Here is a 20,337-nt window from a genome sequence, read left to right as displayed (position 1 = left end):
AGTATACAGACTTCTTTAGACCAGATCAGCTCCTCTTTCTTGTTTGCACAGGAGAGCACAAATCATGTCTTTCATTTAAGAAAAATAATATGAGAAATTATGTTGCTAAGGCTAAGATTTAAGGCTCTGGTATAAGTGGAGGATGTTGCGTCCACTCAAATCAAATAAAAAATGGTGACTGCCCTGATACAGACAAACTTTTAGGTTCTAAGATTTAGAACAGACTTGGGTGCACTGGGGCTATATAAATAATTTGTTTCCATAGAAACCATACATTGAGCTCTTCTTCCCAGTTCCCTGTTAAGTAAGGACATGAATGGCCCCTCTGAACAGTGAGCTGTGAGCGTGAGGGGCAGGTTATTACCTCAGGCTGCCTTTGCATTGCCAGACTTTTAGTGATCCTCCATTCCTGGTGCAACAGAGCTGTTAGGCACGCTCTTCTCTTGCAAAAACACCGTGCTTGTGCAACAGAAAGCAAATGAGAATAAGCCTTGATCCCCAGAAGGCCAGTTCTGACCATGGTCACCAAATTCCTCCTCCAGAAGGAATAGGGTGGCCATACTAGGTAGACCCAGTGCAAAAGCAGAGTCAATGACAACAACGTGTTTTGTGTAACACTCATAACAGCGTGATGCATTTGAGGATGCTCTGTGGTCCAGCAAATCTCAACCTAAGTCAAAACCTCCAGTTATGGGGCCAAACATCTTCCCATCTCCAGACACCCCTGGTCCCTAAGCAGCCTGGGGCAGGGAGGGCTGAAGGAAGGTGCTCTGTTGGGTGCAGCATCTCCAACCGAGCAGGCAATGAGCACTGACAGCATTCCCTTCAGCTGTGAGATCACTGCATGGGCAAACTAAGACATGGTATGGGATTTTCTCTGACTTTTCAGAGCCACCATTTTCTGTTGGGGGAAGAAGAGCAAATAGCTGCGTGCAGTCCTTGAGAAGGTACATAAGAAGGCTTCCCCCCAACAACTCCATTCACTGTGTTGTTCAATCAACCCAAAGTGTGGATGCTGGTTTGGAGCATGCTGGCAGAAGCACCTGCCATTACTTCTAATGACTTCAACGTAGTGGCCTATGTGGGCACTCGACAGTTCGGGGGATGCCAGGAACTGCAAGTCCTCCAAGACTGAAGCTGTGGTTAGAGCTAGCACAGGTGAACACTCAGTTAAAAATGTAGAGGGCCATCTGCATCTGCTGCATTCCCTCATTTGAATACGGAGCACTAACTTCATGTTGGAGTGCTTTTATGCAGAACATCGTTTGCTGTCCCTGCTTCTTCATAGTTCATTTACTTGACTCCTAGGCATTGCTTTGCACGCTGGTTGCCCTTGAAGCAAGGTGACGGAAATGTTCTCAAGCACACTGTAACGGGAGATTTGTTTCAGTTGTCTGACCTAAATCTCAATTCACTTGCAGATGGGCTATTTGGATTTGGGGTTTCCACATGAGCCAGTGCAGAAGGAGCATCTCACATCCAAATCTCAGTCTACATCTGGTCTCCCATGGAATTCAGGTTGATAGGAGAAATTTGTAGGAAGAAAGGTTGAAAAATTTAAGCTATTAGGAACAGAGGGAGTTCAAAACTTTGGCTGACTGGGGTGGAAAAAAGATGCATGTAAAGAACCAGACTGACATTCAGAAGAAAAAGAAATGTTTCCTGACTCTACTACAGCTGGCTTTCCCCTGCAACTTCAAGCAAGTATTTTAAAATGCTTCATGTATCTGTTTTCTCCATCCATAAAACCAGGTAATGGTTCCCAATTTGCTGCACCCAGTTATGGAAAGATTTGTCAAAATCATATACAAGCCAGCTTTCTGCTCTTCTCTCTGGTGTTATGTGCATCTTCCCACTGCCCATCTGGATGTCAGCAGTGACAGTTTCAATCTGGAGAGGAGATGCATGGTGAGATCTCAGCATGCCAGGTCCTTCATCTGGAGGAATATGTTCTTGATGATGGTTTCTTCCTCTTCACTTTAGGATCATTGTGTTGGAGTGATTTTATATGTTCACTAATGCACTCTCCACCTTTCCCTTTCTTCATTGGTCTGCGTATCTACATCACATCCAAATTTACCATCTGTGGTGTTTTTCGTGCATGTTGGATACATGGTCTTTGCTCTCTCTGTTATTGCCTGAGCTGTTTATACCCAGCTCCCAAGGTTGCATTTCTCTGATGTCTGGTAATGGACCATTAATAAGCTGTTTATAGCCCTGGGACCTCTGTTACCATCCTGTGCATGTACTTCTCAAGGTTACATTTTATTCTATGGTCACAGACTGTTCAGCATATAAACAATAACTACACATTATCACTATCAGTTACAAAATCAATAGGTCTTAGATCACACAATCTTACAATGCTAAGTAGGTAGGTGATATTTACCTACCTGGTCATTAGATAATTGCCATTACAAGCAAAACCATATCTCCACATGGGCCAAACAGGGTCTCATGGGTTTCTGAGGTCTGCTTCAAGGCTAAATAATACACCCTTGCTTTCTCCCACCCCTAGCTTTTTCCTGTGACATTTCCTCTGTCTGTAACGATATAGATGTGAAACATAGCATAAAGGACCTTTTAACACAGGCATCTGTAGGCACGCTGTGTGGTCAGTGAGCACATCACCTCCGCAAAAGGCACATGTAAACAAAGTCAGAGGTCTGCAGGTCCTCCAGAGCCCTCAAGCCCCTGGGAGCTCTGAAGAACGACTTTGTATCACGCAAACTAGAAATCTGTCACACACACACAGAGGAGAGATTTTACAGGTAAGAGCAAGCCCTCAGCTTCACCTTTCACTTTGGTGTCTGCCACTATTAAATGGACAGTGGAGCTGACATACCCCTGTTGAAGGCAGAGGTGTCACCATGGAGGTGGCCAGGCAGGACAAGCAAGCTCTCACTGCTGCAGCCTGTGCCGTGTCTCTGCCCCACACAGGGCAGGCAGGATTGGTAGCAAAGCATTTTTATGATCACTGAACACACAGGAAAAGGTTTATTGGATTACAGCATGCTTCTAATGAAAGAAGCTATAATTTGGGGGTATGCAAAGTTAAATGGCCATCAATAACCAGAGTAAAACTTAATACATTGACCCATCTAGTAGTAGTAGTATTTTTCCCAATGCCAGGCAAAATATCCATGGGTTTGGGAACATCACCTGAGCAGGAGCACCTTTGGTACCCTGGGCCTCTGCTCTCCCCGTTCACAACTTCCGGAGAAAAAGGGAAAGCAGAGAGCAAGAGGTTGAGAAAATGCCTCCTGATCCCCCAGATGAAGCACCCTCCTCCATTCTTACCCTGCCTTGCCAGTCGCTTAGGGCAGCAGCACCACAGCAGTTTTGAAAGGGGCTTCCTTTGGGCTTCTGTGTGCCTGGAGTGATCGCAGGCAGTGAAGATGGTCCCTGCCCCCTAAAGCATTGGCACACGGCTGGTTGGTTTTTTGGTTTTTTTTTCCCCAGAGCTTTATTTGCATGTGTGTTTCAGAGAGCGCAAACACATCTATTTAATCTAGATGATTTAAGACTGACAGGTCGCATTACCAAGAACATGCTAGGTCTCATGTACCTTAGCAGCAAAGTAACATCTGAATGAGGAACTTTGCCAGTGCATCATTACAAACGTTGCTCCAGGAGAAATGCAGAGGTGGAGGTCCCAGAGGAGAGCCCATTTGGCTGACTGTGCGGTGACCACTCCTCGGGACCTTTTAGCTGAAAAATTGAAGTGCTGGAAAATTCCTCTACAGGGACAGAAAGAGTAGTTGAGAAGCAGGTCCTGCTTTGGGACCAAAGAGCTCTCTGATGGAGGGGCTAGAAGGTGACTTTAGTGGGGGGAAAACCATGCAAACCCACCCATTTGATGCCTCTGCACAAAGGACACCTTCTCTTAAGAGGAACAGAGGGGAACGGTGCAGGCGGCAGCGTGGTGAGAGAGAGATAATGTACTCTGTGCTGCAGGCTTAGTTTTGGAGGGACTGAAAATCTCCTTATAAGAAAAAGGTCTCTGCTTAGATTGAATCAATCACAACTGAACAAGCAGCAGACTGGTGCTCCTGCAGAAAAAATATAACCTGTGGACGGTTAAGCTCCTCCAAAGGAATGAGGTAGAGAAAGGGAAATTTATAAAGGTGTGGCTTGAGAGAGGGATAAAAGGGATGCATGTTCCTGCAGCAAAAATAAACTGCATAATAGATTAAACTGGGAATTATTTGTCACAATTTTAGGGAAAGTATGTTCAGTAATATTTGTTTATTAAAATGCCTGTGAGTAACACAAAGGCTTATCAAGGAATAGTGCAAAGCAAGAGTTAGATGTAGCTAGGAAAAACCATGATATTGAAGGCATTTCAGCTAGGAATTGTTGCTAGAAAGGGTTTCTGTTCTTAGTGCTTACGTAAAATGGATACATAGCACTGGCTTCAGTCAGACATTGGGTAATTTTATTTCCTTTTCCAGATTCATTATGGTACTGGCTTGTGGTGTGCAATGCTGCTATTTCTTCTAGATAGTAAATGGCTCTGAGCAAAAATAATGTCAAGTGTCCTGTAAATAGAAGATGACTGGGTTGCGGTCACTACATTAATTTGCTTTGTTCCCAGCTGATGTTTGAAGTTTCCAGAGTTGAAAGGAATCCCTGTCCTATTACAACATAATTTGGAGACTAATAATTTTGTTCCATTCCCCACCCCCACCCCCCTTTTTTTTTTCCCCTGGTGGTAACTGCATTTCTCTGAATATTTTGTTGGAATCACCATTTCATTTTTGGTAGTTGGAAGTGGGGGAAGGCTTTCTATTACAGTTAGTGTGAACACATCTTGAGTGTCTTTGTATATGTCCTGCAAAGACCTACAGAAATATTAATTTTTCTGTGCACTAATAACAGGAATAATTAATACCCTTTTCTAGATGTTACCTGCTGTTCTCCAGCACCCCAAGATGTGATTCCATTTTAACATGAGGCAGGTGAGGGAACTTCCTTTGTTTCTTCTGGGACTGCGTGGTGCACCAAAGTAGAAGACATGTCTTCCTATTTTAAGCCAGGTCAACTTCACTGATAACCTGGACCTATCCATGGGTAGGAATCAGGTCTACTATGTCGGCTACTTTACAAAAGTAATATAAACATCAGAGATCTGTTAAAACAAACCCAGATCTGGGGCCGGCTGGAGTATGCAGGTAAGCCAACATCAGTGCTGGGTAAATTGCTGCAGGACTACCAAAGTCCCAGGAAAAAGATCGCTGGTGGTCTCTGCAATGTGCGTGCTGGTTGGAGTTTCTCAGTAAACCAGCTCTTATTTTGTATCCTAGGATTAAGGCACAGAAATCAAAATTCCCTTTACAGTATAATCCATTGGTGGCTGTGAAGAATTACTGAGTCCAGTGTGTATTTTTAAAGTAAATTTCCTGGGTGTATTTCTCATTTTTAGTATGCATTAGTTGAGTACTTGATAACTGGAGTATTTTCACTGCAGAATAAGTATCTAAATAAAACGCTATTGAATTCCTATCACAAAGTTGTCTCTGTCTTAATGCCAATAAGAAATTTAATTGGCCTTGTACAGCCTTCTACTAACCCATGATAAAAACTTATTTAAATGAATTGGATATCACCTCCTTATAATTGTGAATGCCTTTTTTTTTGGTAGGCAGAACTGAGTATATAATTTCTTTTCAGCAACCTTTAAAGGTAACAGGAACAACTTTCAATTAATTGCAACTGTCTTGGCAAATCTGATCTTTCTAACCAAGCCAAGACTGTGCAACAGTCTCCAGTGAAGCTGCTGCTGAGGAAAATTGCAGACAAAGTACATGAATTGCTTGATTGGTTAAAGAGTTTGTGATATTGTGCACTATTCCTATTATTTTAAGGAGGGAGACAAAAAAAAACCAAACCATGAGGCTTGTGTATATTATAGTAGTTTCCTGGAAGCTTAGAAGGATGATTTGAAAAGGGAAAATGCCCAGCCAAACACTAACACATCCCCACTGTGTTTCCAGTTCTTAATCTGTCATACATCAAATTGATCTGCAGTAACTGATGAGGTGTTAATTTTTCTACTGCAAAGATGTCAGGAAACTGTGTAAGTGATTAAGGCAAAAGCTGTGTGGTTTTTTTTCTATGTTGGAGGAGTGGATTAGATAATGATCCCCAGCCATGAAATCCTTGCATTTTGACAGTCGCCTAACAGTGCGACTTGCTATCCTAGTTAAATACATACAGTAAATCGTGTGGTGACACTACCAGCATTCAAAGTGCCTACAGAAGCTGCATGTGGGGGAAAGAAACTCTTAGTCTACCTTTTTGTACCCTTTCCAGCACATTTATTTTTAAAACCTCACAGAGGACTTTGCCCCTGCCCTCTTCAGAGCACACACGTTGTCACTGCTCATAACTTCTGTTTTCCTCTGACTAAAGTAACTTATAAAGGGAATTCAAGAAGTAAGCAGACAGCAGACATGACATGAGCACTGCCAGGGTCTGATGGCAAGCAGCTTTAAGCCATGCTCGGAAATGGGATTGGTTTTATCTCCTCCTCCTCCAGCTTGCCTTTTTCTTTTTCTTTTTTTTTTAAGACTTTGAAATTCTGCTCAGCATTGTGTTAGGGAAATTTCCAAAAGCAAGAAGGGCTGGAAAAAGCTGAGAGAGGAGAGGCAGAAGCACACTGAAGCTGCTGAGAAGATGAGGTCAGGTCCAGTCCCATGAAGTGTGGAGGGTCTGGCCCGCAAAGGGCAGCTTTGGGCCAGCAACCGCTCTGCAGCCCGAGCACACGGTGAGGAATAACAGAGTTGATCCACCGCTTTATTATGCCTGCTTGATGCCAGTGCAGATGCCATTGAAACCCACAGCTGACCGGGAGTAATACCCGAGCATGCTGCTAGTAGTCCAGGGCTGAGGTGTGCAGTGCAAACAGGAGTTTACCCGGGGCAAGCTACCAAACGGTGATCACAAGTTAAGTTGATGAGAGGACATGGGTCCTTCCAGCCATCGGAAATCAGAAAGGGTATTAAACTGGTGGGATTAAACATCTCTAATAGGATGAAGAGGAATGAGCAAATGGCAGCCAAGCAGGAAACTCTGGGTACATTTTATTGCATGCCAGGGCTGTTTTTCGGGACCCATCTGAGCCATGCTCACAATTCCTGCTCCCCTGGCTTAGCAGCTCGTGGCTCTCACTCTCACAGACACTCTGAGCACGTCCCTCCCTGGTCTCAGCGCTTCCCTTCCCTGGGCACAGGCAGGTCTGGTGGCATTCCCTTCTCCTCTCCCAGCTGGCTCCTGATCAGACCTGCTGTGCACACACGCACCCAGGGCAAGGGGTGGGTTTTGCTCATAATCTCTGTGCAGAGTGCCCAGTTGCTCAATTTAAACACCGTGGGGAGTACGTGAGCACAATCAGCAGCTTTGGCACCCACTGCAACCCTCGTCTCTCTTACTTTGTCTCATGGCAAAGCCACGTCCATTCCTTGCAGAAGGCTATTTCCCCTTCTGAGAAACTGCTCCATTTTGGGGGATTTAGGAGGAAGCAGAGTCTGCTTCTCTTGCTTTCTTGCCCACCTATTTCTTCCTAGCATGCAGAGGTGGTCAATGTGAGATGAAATGTGTTAGAGGGAACAGAAAGCTAAACATCTCCTTGTACAGCCTGGGCACTTTGTAAGGACATGTCACTGCCTTCATCAAACCAAGCAGTAAGAACACAGGGGTTTGTAATGGTTTTCAAAGAAACTCTCATACAATGATTTTTAACTCAACCCAAACAGCCTGGGTATATTTCCCATACAGCTGGGAGGCGAGATTCTGGCCTGGCTGAGGCCAGGAGGGTGTGGTGTCTGCCCTTCAGGTTTAATTAATTCTCTTTAATGCAACAACAGAAGCTTATGTTTAGGAGTGCAAAGCCTGGGTTATAAAATCCCCCAGCTCCTCAGTGCAGCCTTAGCCAGAACCTGCCTCTTTTGCTCTCCTGGAGGGAGGCCATGCACCCCAGCCCTGCTGCATAGGGGCTATGAATCAAGTACCACAGCTAAAGGGAGAAATACCAGGGTTTTCAGGTTGTGATGGTCCTGGGTAGCTTCCCCTGGTCCTGGGGTAGGAGCAGCCTGAGCTGGTTGGGGAGGGGAGATGAGCCTGGGTGACTGCGGTGCTCGGTGTTGTGCAGGCACGTGTAGCCCAGCGTGGTTGCATGGGCTGACCCCTCTCATGTTTGCCTCAGCATCAATGGCATGTGACAAGAGTCTAACCTGCAGACAGTCACCCTTTGTACCTTTGCTCATTTGTGTTTAGAGGCCAGAAACCCCACAAATGAGAGCGTGTGAAATACTGCCATTAAGACGTGTTCTCTTATTACCTAATTCTGCTGCTTGTGGGCTGCTTCCAGGGTATTTCTCTCTGTTCCTTGGCCACGTGGTTTGGTCTTATCATGTTTTTTCCTGCCTCACAACTCTTGGCTACCTTTCCAAATTGCGATTAGCTTTAAACACTTGCTTAGCCATCCTTGATGCGGAGCTTGGCTTCTTTCTTCTGTCTCAACAGTCTTTTCTCCTTTGACAGCAAGGTTATATACTTTCTCACACTGTCAAGGATCTGCTCTTTTCCTTTTCTCTGAGATCCTCAGCAAACATTTCACATTGCCATCAAGCCTAATGGTGCTTACAAGCTGGGGTTTTTTACATTTACTTTTGGTAATCTCTTTTTTTCACCCCACCCCCCCTTCTGCACTCAAAGCTGCAGGCTGCCAGGTGGGGGAAGCCATTAATTTTATAGGCCCTGCATAACTGGGTTTGCTGAGGTTGCACCAGTAAAAGGAAAGCAACCTGCAGTGCAGAAATGAATCTGGGCTCTCCATGCAAACAGCTCTATGACGTGCCTGGAATTGGGAAACTTCCCCTGTGGCTCTGCTCTCACTGATCCACTGCTTGTGCAAATGCAGTGGATTCCTGCTCGAGGAATACAAACCTCAGCATCCTGGGGCCATGGAGCGGCTGCTTGCTGGGGTGCAGCAGCCGCCTACACCGACCTCTGGAGAGCTCAGCTCTGAAGGAGATCATCTGGGTTTTTTTGCTGTGGATGGAGGAAGACAGTAACTCAAACCTTCTTCAGTGGCAAGCAGTAAGGTAAAAACTTGTCAATGAGTCATGCTAAAAATCAATATTTCTTCTGTAGGTTAGAGAAAGGGATTGCAAGGAAGATGGATGTCCAGGGTATGTCGGACTGAGCATGATCCATACCGTCCCATTCCCCCGCATCCCGTGGGGATATACATTTGCCTGATCCAGCAGAGCACACAGGAGGGCTTCAGTGTTCGCATGCTTACCTGTGTGTTGGTGCTGTAGGTTAAAGGACACCTCTCGGGCACAAAGCAAAGAGAAACCAAGGACAGAGTGATCAGATCCTTCTGGAAGGAGACCATGGGAAATACGGTAAGGCAAATTAAGGCTACATTAAGGAAAAATGGAGAACCTGGACATGTCAGAACTGTGATCACGTTGTGATTCACTCTCACGTTAAGCTGACCAAAGCACAAGATGCTGGCTAAAAAAATAACTTTTTGAAAGGTGTATTGAAAGGCATTTTTTGGCCAGACCAGTTCCTTCAGCTAGCTCACTATGTGGCTGCCCAAGGAGAGAGAAACATGACGTAGGAGGAATACGGTGGCAACATCATTTGAATGCCTCCATCCAAGCTGGCTTCTCTTGAGCAAGAAACTCCCAACCTCGAGACTTTATGATGTTCTTGCCATTACAATATGTTTAAAATGGCAGTGGTCCCCCACCTTTTCCCATTCATGTGTTCCATTTTGATTAGCAGAGAGCAACCTTCAAACAGTAACTGGCACTCATCACTTGAATGAGGTTCAGGATGATGTATTAATCGTGGATTTGTGATTAACTCTCATGTTATCACATGACTATTCAAGCTCAAATCCCTAAAGAGAGGAGGTATTTTAAGAAGAAATAGCCTTAATATGGCCAGGTCGTTGATGATGTCTGTTGTCCTTGTCCATGAACTACAGTGGCATGCGATTCATTAGTATTGTGGCAAATGAACTCCAGGGCCATCGTGCTTTTTTTGCTATTATTACAGAGGTCAGATTTTAACATGGAAGGTCTTGAAGTTTCCTATTGGAAAGATTCTGTTTCAGACCAGTAGAGGGAGAAAGCAGGCCAAAGACATAAATTAGTGGTTTTCATGAAGATTTATCATGGGAAAAAGTCCCATTTATCTCCATAGTTAGAGAACAAGAACAGTTGTTCAGTTTGCTGCTGGGCTCTTTGCTGATGCCCTTCATTCATTTATTAAAAAGCTAATGAATAGTAGGTATATGTTATATTTTCCTGTCCTGACAGGGAAGAAAGGACAATTTAATTTGAGAAGCAGAGTTTTAGTAGTCACTAGCTGAAAAATACACTTGAATATTCAGCAAGGTAAAAAGAAACTATTTGCACATATGAAATGTTTGCTGCAACTCAAGCAAGTTAATCTGAATGAGTGTGTAAAGTGTAATGTCACAGGAGACCATTCAAAAATCTTCAAAATAATAAAACATAATAATAAGCAAAATAATAAACATAGTCGCATAAAAATTTTGGAAAGTGATTGGCCCGTATTTCCTGAAGAAATTATTTCTGCCTTGAAATTATCGTTCTCATCCATAAGGCATTTGGTAGACTATAGGCAGGGAGGGTTAGAATAATTTGCATATTCAGACCCTGCAAGACAAGGAATGGCCATTTAGGAGAAGAACTACCAAATAATCACACCCCGAGAGTAATGAGGTTGTCTGAGACTCACCTTGTTGGTGCCACTGTTTCAAATGTAGTCTCCCTGATACAGATTCAGATATTGTTCTCATCGCACAGCCTCTTCTCATTTTCTTGTAGAAAAGGATGTGACTGCCATTTCCAACATAGAGTTTATTCTCTCCTTCCCGTGGTGTCTGTAGGATGCACTGCAAAGTGTCTGGGTCTGATTGCATTTACTTTAAAATGCAAATCATATCAAACATTAAGAAAAAGTTGAAGAGAGCAGCATGCTTTTATAGCAGAATGCAGGTAGTTTTTGACTGCGTGGCTCCTCTCAGCACTGGTTCCACACGTAAGCAATACCTTTAGGAAGCTCTGTCCCTTGACATGGCCATGGCAGGGAAGCTTCAGAGGAATAATCAGTCTTGCTGTCTACCCCAGAGCCTCAGAGGATATTTTATATGCTGAGCCCAGGTCATTAAGGACCAGGAAGAAAGGACTGAGACACTGAACTTCCCGCTCCAGCCTGTGCAACATGTTCATACCAGGGCTATGTCGGACTGCAGAGCTGCACCGCAGTGTCCTGCTGCTGTTGGAGTTTCTGTAACAAGACCAGAATATTGTTTACTGCCTTGGGATGGACTCTCTTAGCCAAAAGGAGATCCTGTGATGTTAGAGTTGAATAGCAGGGAGGAATCGAGATTGCTCCAAAACAACAGTATGATCTCTCCAAAACTGCTGTGTGACTCCTGTGGAATGAGAGTTTGCTGTTGCTGACAGCTCTTGGAAGTGTTTCTAGGGATTTTTTTTTTCCCCATACATCTTTACAATTTTGTCTTTCCTGGGTTCAGCTTCTGCTAGATGAGCTGACCTCAACCAGTACCTGGACCATTTCACTGTTGCTTTGGTCTCATATTGCTGAAGTCAACCATTCCCATAACTTTTATTTTAAATAATAAATTTAAGTAATCCTATATGTGAGTAGTAGTCCTGCAAAGTAACACAGTCACACAAAGAGAAGTTGGAAAGGCATGAGTTTATTTTCTGCCAGTGGGAATCACTGACTGCATTCTCTCCCATGACTTATTATTACAGTACCATCTCTTATAACACATTGGGCATGGTATAAACAGAGATGGGAATATTAAATTGGAGATTATGTGATTTTATCTGTTCATGTAGTGACTTTAAAGAGATACTGAATGGGTCTGGAATGACAACTAATTGGTGTGTGTCTCCATACATGAGGGATATCTTGGTTAAGGTGCCATATTAGCCACAACCTATCAGGAAAAGATTTTAAAACTTTTAGCAGATTCCCCAGAAATCTACAGATCTTTCTTTATCTGGACAGAAGGATCCTATGGTCTAGAGTACTGAATGCTCCAGGGAAGATTAGAAGAGTGGAACCCTCCATTAACAATCGAACGCAGTCCACCAATATATTTAATCTGCCATTTCTCTTTTGCCTTGCCCTGAGCTCCTGAGATTTGGGATATCAGCTTCCATGAGTGTGTGTACCTGGTCCTTTATAGTTTTCTCTATAAGTTGAAAAGGATGTTCAGGTCCTAGAGGTGACTACAGAAGCTGGTGCAAACGTCCTGTTCCTGAACTGGACTTGCTCAACAGACTGAAGGAATTTCATTATTCACGCAGCTGGTAAATCCCTACGTATTTCTGTCTTGCTCCTTATTGAGAATTCATCCTTAGCCTCGCCATCTTTCATTCAGAGAACCTCACTTCACAGATAAAGCTGTGTTTGGGGGCTACAGGGATCCTGAATCTTCTCAGCTTATCCCTTTGCATTCCCTTTTCACATCTCCATTGGCGAAATATCCCTTTCCGCCAAGTGAAGAGCCTTGATAATGCCTTCAAGGATAGAGTGCTTTTCAATTGTTTGGTACTTGATATGGAGATTTTAATTTTCTTTTTATTTATGCATCCAGTAGAGGTAAGATTAAATTGCAAGAAAGGGCAATATAGCTGCAAGTGAAACGAATGAACCTCAGATATAAAAGCTAAAGGCTTACAGCAACATTGGCCTGACAATTTATTTGCCATTCTGTTTGGTTTGGTTGTTTTTTTGTTTTGTTTTGGGGTTTTTTTCTGGAAAGAATGATAGCTTGCAGTAAAGCTATTTACATCAAGTGCATCAACTGGGATTTGGCAGTAAAACTGGAACTGAATCTATTCCCGTTAATGTTGTTTAATATAGACTATCGAATGGTTTAGAAGTAATGAAGTCACATAATACTTAAGGTGTACACTGGGTCACCACTAATAGTTGCTGTGGAAACCTTATTGTCTCTTCTCTTCTACCACAGTAGTACATAATTGTAGTGAGTTTGTTTTTTCAAGGATTACATACCATAGCACTTTCAAGGAAAAAGGAAAAATTAATGACATTCACCAAAGGCAGTTTAATAAAAGGAGAGCTAATTCCTCACTTTTCTGCACCAGGTGTGGGAACAGGAGTGGGGCTGCATTTCAGATGCCACCACAGGACCACTCCAGCTTCGCTCTGCAGGCGCAAGGACATAAAGTTACAGAACCAGGAGCACTGAAATCAAAAGGGCTGAAGTTTTGTGTAAGAGCTGCGGGCCATCTGCTGTTCCAGAAATTCAGCCATCGAGCAGCGATGGTTGTAACAGCTTAATTGCACGTTGATGGAGGCCTGATCTAAATGAGTTTCCATACAGGGAGGATCTGGACAACGGCAACTTGTTACAGGGAATGTGATAGCACGTGTGCAGCATGTGGGTACCGACACATGGAAAACTCACCCCCCAAAGGAAGGACATTGATGGCCATGCTCATGCCAAAGTGTATTTAAAGTAAATAAACATTGGTCTGCAACTTTATATTTGTTTTACAGTTAGGGTCCAACACTTGCCTTTCTGGGCAACCAGCCTGTCAACCCTGCCAAGCCCTGCTGTGGGGGTCACAGGCATCTTTCCTGGCACAGAGCTGCTTGTCGGAAACAGCCAATGCATCAGAATAATGCCTCCTAAGAATGACCACGAGAAAACAACTGAGGGCTTCCAAAGTGGATGTTAAAGCGTCATTTTATCAGAAAGACCATTGGATTAAGACTTGGCTGCAGAGCTTTCTATTCCTGGTACCACAGACTGCCTGGGCAGAAGATGACTAACATTCTCTGTGCTAGACCCTATTTCAGTACAAATCATCTATAATTGTTTTAATGACTTCGTTAATGATTCACAGATATCTTATATGCACTATTTACTCAGCTTTCTTCATTTCCCCACAGCCTACAGTGGAGATGCTGCTGAGGAGTAATAATCGGCACCCACAGGAAAATGAACAGTTTGAGCTGTGCAATTGGAGACCAGTCTCTCCCCTTAAATTCTTAATTAATAGATGCGGGTATTTTAGGTTTTAAAATTGCAGTGACTGTATTTTTACACATTCACCAGGAACTTGCATAAGGAAATGAAGCTTGGTATACAAATATTTGTCTGGAGTGACACACCTTGTTGGTCTGAGAGCTGAGAGTTTCAGAGCTGAGCAGAGAAAGAGGATGGCTGTCATCTGGTCCTGGGTCTACTGGAGGTCTGGTATACTCCAGTTTCCAAACTGGAAAGGTGTCTCTCATGAATTATAAAAATGAGAAATCCCTGAAGTCTAGTTTGCAATGAGATGTTGTTAATTTGGGCAGAGCGGGAGGAGGTGAGCCTTGCAGGGCTGATCCTGGTCTTGTGGAAGAGTGTGTCCGTGTAGTGCCTGCAGCGCTCAGCGAGGACGAGCCAAGGTGAAATAAGTAACATGGTCCTGTCAGACACAATACCTTTAAAACAAGATGGAAAAGTAAAACGGCTGATGTGAGGTCCCAAGGCAGGTACACAATAAAGAAGCTTGTGTGGATTTGGGGCAATTCCTGGAGGATTTTGTTTGCATGAAACCACACAGTCATTTCAGCAGCTTGTGACAGATGTAATCCTGCTCCAGTACATCCCATGCTCTTTTGGGGGTAAGTTAAATAAGAAGAATTTTACTTCGTGTTTGAGAAAACACCAAGGAACAAACTGATTATAGAAAATCCAGGGAGGGGAATTAGAGCATTCATGGGGTAAGCTCTTTGAAACAAGCACAATGTGTTTTCTATGGACTTGTACAGAGCACAGCTCAAAGGGTACTGAACATAATCAAGGCATGTGAGAGGTGGTGCAAGAATATGTCAGACAATAACGTGATTAGATGTGCCGGCATCTGACACATCTACTTTCATAATACTTTGACTCAGTTCTTTTCTGGAAAGGGGTGCCAGCAGGCAACCTTCTTTTACTTGCCATAACTATTGCTGCTACGGGTTTGTCCCTAAGCTTTGGGTTTGGCAACAGAGAAACTGCCTTGATGAAAGAGTCATCATGGAAATAATTTTTGCTTGATAATTTTTATTTTAATGTCAATCTCTGCTAGATGCACTGTGGAGACAAGTTTCTCAGAGTATTTTTTACTACTACGCCTGGGTAAATCTTAACTGGTCAGCATATCTGATTAATACGGTCTACTTCCCTGGCTCAGAAATGTTCATGAACTAGCCTGTGTCATTCGCAAAGAGCTTGCCTCACTGTCACCAGACATTTTGGCTGCTCACAACATCCATTTTTTCCTCAGCCATGTGGTACTGATTCTGAACAGATTAATATCACAGAAGTAGGGACTCAGATATAAGATGGCTGCATAAAAAGTCTTGTCAATGTGTAAACACTTGTGTGGATGAAATCGTACCTATTTCCGTCTAATGGTCTAACGGGTGAGCAAGCTCACCTTTTCTCTGTGCCTCAGAAGTGGTAAAATCCTATATCCTCCAGATAAAAGGTTGGAAAACTCCACTCAGTTGTTTTGTTGACCCATTTCCATGCAGAAATTACTGTCAGGATTAGGGTTTCTTTCAAAAAAAGAATTTCTGAAAACTACTTTGTTCAGGATGTACTAAAATATAAGAAGTTAATATAAAGTATTTTAATTTTGACTAATCTTGTTTAAAGGAATTCACTGGTTTTGTACTGCCTAGGGTTTTTAAGACTCTGTTCATGAGGATTTTTTACATTATTGCTGTGATTTTGCTTGTAAAATATAAGGAGAGAATTATATAGTGTATCCTCTCTGCATCTGAGGATAGTTTGCATAGAGTTATAATAAAGCTGGAAAAGGTCTTAACACCTTCACCTTCATTTGTCAGCTTTAGCCCAAGGCAGTTGGGTTGATGACAGCTTCTAAAATTTAATTTTTAATAATTTCAAATAATGAAAAAGCTTTATTTATTTGAATAAGAAAAGCATTTAATAGGTCTTTCTATGAAAAACAACCTATTTGACTGTAGTCTGGCTCTAGGTATCAGAGGTGTTAAAGAAAAGTTATGTTTAAAAGCAAATGAACAATTTCTGACAGTGCTGGAGAATTGAACCAGTAAAACTAAAAGAGAGTAACTCTAGAAGCAACTGCAGGCGAAGTGGTTTTAGATGGGTTTGTTTTAAACCCAAAATTTCACAGCCACCTGTTGATTCTGCTACAAAGAAACCAAATGAGGCTGAAAGAAAATGCCACTGAACACAAGAGAGCAAGAGCTAAACCAACACTTGCGCCTGTTTGTTCAGCACTTGAATCTGTGAAGTCAAAGCTGACTTAACAGAAGCATTTTCATATTTAGCTGGAGACTTGTGTGGGTTTTCTTATTCTTCCCCTGGGCATCATGCAGCTTTTTCTCATTTTTTTCAATCTGTAAAGAAGTGAGCAGCGCTGAACCATATAAAAGACTCTACCACACCCTCAGTGCCACTTTGTACCGGATGTAAATGAAGCTCTAAAGAAAAGCTTCAGTGTACCACATCCCTCCTGCTGCTGCTTCTCCCCAGATTAATGAGCAAGAGGGACTTAGTGCATGAAAGGTGGGGCTAAGTGGAGAAAAAGACTGATATAAAAAAGAAAAAAACCCTGGGGATGAAGGACGCTTGCCTTTTGTGTTTCAGCCACTGTCACAAAAAGAAGTTCATTCTTAAGGGAAATTGAAGAACTCACCACACATTTTAAAGAATTTTCTTTTTAGTTGCAGAGATGTAGGAGTTGAATCTTGTCCTCACCCATATGCATTTGGTGGCATGCATAAGGGAGGAGCACTGAAAGAGCCTTCATTTCTCTGCATGCAGCATCTTCCAGAGACTCCTTCAAGCTTGCATTTTACACCCTGTATGAATGAGGAAATCTGCAGTAATAGCGGTACAGTCAGCAGCATGTTCTCTTCTGAAACTTATTCCCATACTGATTATTCTTCCTGGTAATCATGGGTAGCTCTTACCACTTTTTTTTACCACCATTTATTTTTTTTTTCTCTACCATATCTCTTACTAGCTTGTATTCCTGTTGTTACCTTTTAATTGACCACAAAACCAACACCACGAAAAAAAGCCCCCCCATTGCCTTCCCCCCACACTGGTTGCAGCAAATCATTTTTACTGCATCAGTTACAGTTTGTCTGCTGGTGTTTCCACCCCAGTTGTGATTCTTTGGTATGTTTATTTCTTATCAAAGTATTAGCTCGCCTAAGTTCTGCTGCTAGTTAAATAGCAAAACTTCTTCAAGCTGTCTCCTTTACTAACGTATGTATATAATCCTAATTCTGTCTTCCCCTTTTTCTCTTTTCACACTTAACGTTTGTCAGTGCTCCTCTCTACATTGTGAGGCTTGCGGGGCAGGGAACCTGACTGTTGAAATCTCAGAAGAAAAGTCGTGGCAAAGTGCCATATCACATTGCATGCTGTACATATTAAATACCATTAAGAATTTGTCCATTCTTCTCAGCTCTTTCACTTCTTTCTCATTTGCTTACGGGCTATGAATTACGTAACTGGTTTAACTGAGTTATCATAATACTCCATGTTTTGTGTACACACTTTATAAAATAATTCATATTGATGAAGTTCTTTGAGACCCTAAGGTAAAAGGCTACAATGACTTCCGAGTTATTACCATCAAATTATTGTTCGCTATGTTTTGTGGAAATAGTCTGAGGTCTTAACAGATTGGTTGACAGCAAGAGAGACTTAATTACTTATGACTGTCTTTGTTTTCTGCCCTGAGATAGCAATAGGCTGGAATAAATTCAGAATTGGTCTGTGTGGCTACCACAGTGGCTTGTGGCTTTTCAGCAGGTACTGTCCACATTTGCATATCCAACTTCCTTACTATAAAACCCCTACCTTTATCAAGATGGTTGGGGCACTCAGAAAGCAAACTGCAGAAAGTCCTCCTGGAGTGGTCTGTGATTGTCAACTAATAATCCAGCGTGCATGGGCTCACACCCTCTTTCTGCATCCCCCTGTACTTCCTCTGAGGGATACCAAACCAGTGCAAATTTTATTTCCCCCAAACCCAATTTATTTGCAGGTCTTGTGACAATTGTATGCCATACAAAAGGTGGCCAAAACTCCTGACCATCCGAGCTGCGCTCCAAAAATCTTCCTGATGGCCACAAGCCCCATTCCTTGGGTGCTGAGGGCAGAGGGAAGTTCTTTGCAGAGCGGGGCCTCCTACCCAGGTCGCCCGCTGCAAGGCTAAGGCAGGGTCCCATGGGCGCTCAGCCTGCCCTGCCCTCCTTGTACAAGTGCAGCCAGCTGGCTACGCACTGCAACTTGGGGACAGGCTGAGGAGTCACCCGTTGGCCACCACATCCCTGTAGTCACATGTAGCTTATGGCACCGCTGGATTTAGTGCCGAGTTTTCTGAGCAAAACCCACTTGCTTATTTCAGGCTACATTTGGATGACTTTTTTCTTTAGGAAAAAGGCTGTATTGTGACAAGAGAAACTCACCATCAAGAAAATACGTATTTTCTTGTCCTGCACCCCGTTATTACTAGATCTGCTATCTATTTTTTTTACAAGATTTTTCCATGCTACAGCATATTTAGCAACGTGTGGCAGAACGGTTGCTGTACTACAGACACATGCCTGGGGTCTGACTTCTTTTTTGGTTCTCTCCATACTGAGGTCATTATCACTGAAAGGCTGCATGGCCTGCAGTTGAATCTCACTCTGTTGTGAACATAAGGAGGACTGGGAATTTCAGAGCTATAGGAAGTGAGATAACCATGCAGGGCATTCCCCTTTCCCTGGTGACCACCCTGCTGTTGCCAGTATCCCTCCCACCCCTCAGTGCCCTGCTCCTCTCCGCAGTTGCCAGGCACTGGCTGGGAAGGTGTTTGGGCATGTTTTGCTCATGGGGCAAAAATTCCCGTGCTACCACTTGGTTCTCATCTTTGGCTGCAGAGTTTCTCTTCCGTAGACTTCTGTTTATTCTGCATCCTTATTTAGACATTTATTTTAATTTTTCAATGGCTGTGTCATATGCGATTCCAGGGAAAGCCTGGCGTATCTCAGTTTCACCCATCTATGCCTTATGATTTTGCCTATAGGGATGAAAAGAGATATTTTAGTCAGTGTGTTTTTTTACTGTGAATGGCATCCATCAGAAAATACTTGCTATGGATGCAAAGAGAAGTTGATTTCTTCTCAAGTGAGACACCAAAACCTGTAGATGAAGACAAACGGGGCATCCAACAAGCAGGGAGGGGATGCAGACAAATAGAGCAGTCAGCATACTATCCATAAGGCCATTACAATATTTCCTCACTTGCGTGTTGTTCTTCTATTTCCCCTCTCTTAGTTGCACTCTCTCAGTTGTTAACGGCTGGTTTAAGCATGCCATAAGTTAATACCTTCCCCGAGGAGTACTGTTGCAGAGTAAAAACATACTGATTACTGTACCAGTGTGGAACAAAAGAGCCTCGAGTCCAACGCTTTGTCTCCAGTGAAGAAGAATGTGAAATACTACAGAGAAGGGTATAAACTCTTCATGTACCTAATTGCACAATGTTGAGGCAAGGGTGAAACATTACTCTTGAACTCAGTATTAGCTTATTAGCTAGAGTGTGAGGAGCAGAGCACAGTTTTACCTGTTTGATCTCATGGTTGTGTAATCATAAGCATTATAGCTAATTGACATTGACTGATTTTAAAACATATTATTCTTCCAGGGTTTCAGCTACAAGTGTAAGATTGGAGATGGATTTCTACCCAGATATTTTTTCAGTTCTTAAAAATGCTCGGTGCGTGTTATCAATTACTCTTCTAATGCAGGCAATGAGTGACCTTTGTTTAAGTCAGTCCCTGATTTGTTGCCACGTTATGTTGCTCTTGAAAAATGTTACTGCTGAAAATGACTGTTTCTTTTTCTTGTTTTTATCTGAAGAAGTAACAAGTTTCTTCTGTTTGGGAAATACCCAGATATTCATTTACCTGTAGGTGTGTTTTGGAAATAGGAATTAATATTTGATGCAGAATACTTCCTAAAGTTGGTTGGTGGTTTTTTTGCATACGTTTTTAAAATAAATATGTGGTGATTACCTCACAGAGTGGCACAGACAAGTGTAGGTTAGCATAGAAATAAACATTTGATAAACCAGTTTATTTGTAATACCATGAAATTAGTGTAAACAAAAATATTCTCCTAGAAAATATTTTCCTTGAAAACCTGCCAAGATTTATTGAATACATCTGCCTTGACAAAGCACTTCAGCTGAG

Source organism: Buteo buteo, chromosome 2 (genome assembly GCF_964188355.1).
Source record: "Buteo buteo chromosome 2, bButBut1.hap1.1, whole genome shotgun sequence".
Classification (NCBI taxonomy): Eukaryota; Metazoa; Chordata; class Aves; order Accipitriformes; family Accipitridae; genus Buteo; species Buteo buteo.
Note: the sequence above shows the minus strand (reverse complement) of the source record.